Genomic DNA, 3,615 nt, shown 5'->3' with positions numbered 1-3,615 from the left:
CTTTGCATCCCTTGAGACATGATTTCTCATTATTATTTAGTCATAATGATGAGAAAGCTATGTTATAGTATCTGCTATCCCATAATAACGAGTTCGTATCTCATAATTATGATGTCTTATTTATCAATAATGAGATACTAGGTCATAATAATGATATTTTGTCATAACAAATGCTTATGACTTAGCATCTCATAATAATGACTTACTCTCTCATAATTATGACTTAGTATCTCATTTTTTCGACTTAGCATCTCATGATTATCTCATAATTATGACTTACTATCTTGTATTTTTGACTTAGCATCTCAGAATGACTTACTATGTCATAATGGTGACTTAGTATCTTATAATTATGATTTAGTATCACATAATTATGACATAGCATCTCTTGACTCTCTCTCCCATTATAATGAGATTCTATCAAATAATTATGACTTAATATCTCATAATCATGACTTAGTATCCCGTAATGACATTGTATCTAATATTTATGACGTACTGTCATAAACATGACTTAGTATCCCATATTTGACATAGTATCTCATAATTATGACTTAGTATCTCATATTTTTGACTTAGCATCTCACAATGATGACTTACTATGTCATAATTGTGACTTATTGTCTTATAATTATGACTTAGTATCACATAATTATGACATCGCATCTCTTGACTCACTCTCCCATAATAATGAGATTCTATCAAATAATTCTGACTTAATATCTCATAAACATGACTTAGTATCCCATATTTGACTCCGTATCTGATAATTATGACTCACTATCTCATAATAATGAGATTTTATCCCATAATCATTACACAATATGTCATAATTATGAGATACTAATAATATCTTGTAATAATGACTTGAATATGTCATATTTATGACTTGGCATCTCATATTTATGATTTAGGATCTCATGATTATAACTAAGCATCTCATAATAATGACTTACTGTGTCAAAATTATGACAGAGTGTCTCATAAGTTGAACTTACGTCCTCATAATTACAATGTAGCATCTCATCATAACTTATTTTATAAACATTTTTATTAGTATCATAATAATGAGAAATTTCATAATTATGCATGAGCATCTCATCATTCTGACTTACCTTTTCATAATTAAGACTTAGTGTCTCATAATTATGACGTAGAATCCCATAATTATGACATAGCATCTCATAATGATCACTTCCACATAAGTATGATTTCTCATCATTATGATTTAGGGTTTTATAATTATGACTTTGTATCTCATTCATGATTTAGTATCTCATAATTATGACTTAACATCATGTAATAATGATTTAATACATTATAATTATGACAATATCATAGTTGTGACTTAATCTCACACTTATGACTTAGCAACTCAACACTGACTTAATATAATTATGACTTAGCATCTCATAAGTTTAACTTACCTTCTCATGACTATGACTTACCTTCTCATAATTATGACTTAGCATTACGTAATAATGACTAACTACATCATAATTATTAATATAATTATGACTTAATATCTCATAATTATGACTTAACAGCTGATAGGTTTAACTTACTTTCTCATAATTATGACTTAGCATCTCATCATATTAACTTCTGGTGTAAACATTATTCCATTGCATCATAAAAATGAAAAGTCTCTCTTAATTACCACTTAACATCTCATCATTATGCCTTACCTTGTCATAACCATGACTCAATATCCCATAATTATGATGCAGTATCTCATAACAATGAGAACATTTTCACATTATTTTATATGAGACAGAAAGTCATCAATATGAGACACTAAGTCAAAATTATGAGAAACTTTTACATTATTATAAGTCATTACTATTTAAGACTATGGCCTTAAATAGGGCCTCCATGCAGCTCACACAGGGTCCTTCGGGCTGAAATCGCCCTTCCTCCCCACCATCACAGCCTCACAGCCTCACAGCATTACAGCCTCACAGCATTACAGCCTCACAGTCTCACAGCATTACAGCCTCACAGCATTACAGCCTCACAGCATTACAGTCTCACAGCATTACAGCCTCACAGCATTACAACCTCACAGCATTACAGCCTCACAGTCTCACAGCATTACAGCCTCACAGCATTACAGCCTCACAGTCTCTCAGCATTACATCCTCACAGTTTCTCAGCATTACAGTCTCACAGTCTCTCAGCATTACAGCCTCACAGTCTCTCAGCATTACAGTCTCACAGCTTCACAGCATTACAGTCTCACAGTCTCTCAGCATTACAGCCTCACAGTCTCTCAGCATTACATCCTCACAGTCTCTCAGCATTACAGCCTCACAGTCTCTCAGCATTACATCCTCACAGTCTCTCAGCATTACAGTCTCACAGTCTCTCAGCATTACAGCCTCACAGTCTCTCAGCATTACAGTCTCACAGTCTCTCAGCATTACAGCCTCACAGTCTCTCAGCATTACAGTCTCACAGCTTCACAGCATTACAGTCTCACAGTCTCTCAGCATTACAGCCTCACAGTCTCTCAGCATTACAGTCTCTCAGCATTACAGCCTCACAGTCTCTAAGCATTACAGCCTCACAGTCTCTCAGCATTACAGTCTCACAGTCTCTCAGCATTACATCCTCACAGTCTCTCAGCATTACATCCTCACAGTCTCTCAGCATTACATCCTCACAGTCTCTCAGCATTACAGTCTCACAGTCTCTCAGCATTACATCCTCACAGTCTCTCAGCATTACATCCTCACAGTCTCTCAGCATTACAGCCTCACAGTCTCTCAGCATTACATCCTCACAGTCTCTCAGCATTACATCCTCACAGTCTCTCAGCATTACAGTCTCACAGTCTCTCAGCATTACAGCCTCACAGTCTCTCAGCATTACATCCTCACAGTCTCTCAGCATTACAGTCTCACAGTCTCTCAGCATTACATCCTCACAGTCCCTCAGCATTACATCCTCACAGTCTCTCAGCATTACATCCTCACAGTCTCTCAGCATTACAGTCTCACAGTCTCTCAGCATTACAGCCTCACAGTCTCTCAGCATTACAGCCTCACAGTCTCTCAGCATTACATCCTCACAGTCTCTCAGCATTACAGTCTCACAGTCTCTCAGTATTACATCCTCACAGTCTCTCAGCATTACAGTCTCACAGTCTCTCAGCATTACATCCTCACAGTCTCTCAGCATTACAGCCTCACAGTCTCTCAGCATTACATCCTCACAGTCTCTCAGCATTACAGCCTCACAGTCTCTCAGCATTACATCCTCACCTTCTCTCAGCATTACAGTCTCACAGTCTCTCAGCATTACATCCTCACAGTCTCTCAGCATTACAGCCTCACAGTCTCTCAGCATTACATCCTCACAGTCTCTCAGCATTACATCCTCACAGTCTCTCAGCATTACAGCCTCACAGTCTCTCAGCATTACATCCTCACAGTCTCTCAGCATTACAGCCTCACAGTCTCTCAGCATTACAGTCTCACAGCTTCACAGCATTACAGTCTCACAGTCTCTCAGCATTACAGCCTCACAGTCTCTCAGCATTACAGTCTCTCAGCATTACAGCCTCACAGTCTCTAAGCATTACAGCCTCACAGTCTCTCAGCATTACAGTCT

The sequence above is a fragment of the Pygocentrus nattereri genome, chromosome 25 (genome assembly GCF_015220715.1).
Source record: "Pygocentrus nattereri isolate fPygNat1 chromosome 25, fPygNat1.pri, whole genome shotgun sequence".
NCBI classification, from domain to species: Eukaryota; Metazoa; Chordata; class Actinopteri; order Characiformes; family Serrasalmidae; genus Pygocentrus; species Pygocentrus nattereri.
The sequence above is the reverse complement of the archived record's forward strand: the minus strand, read 5'-3'. Positions refer to the sequence as shown.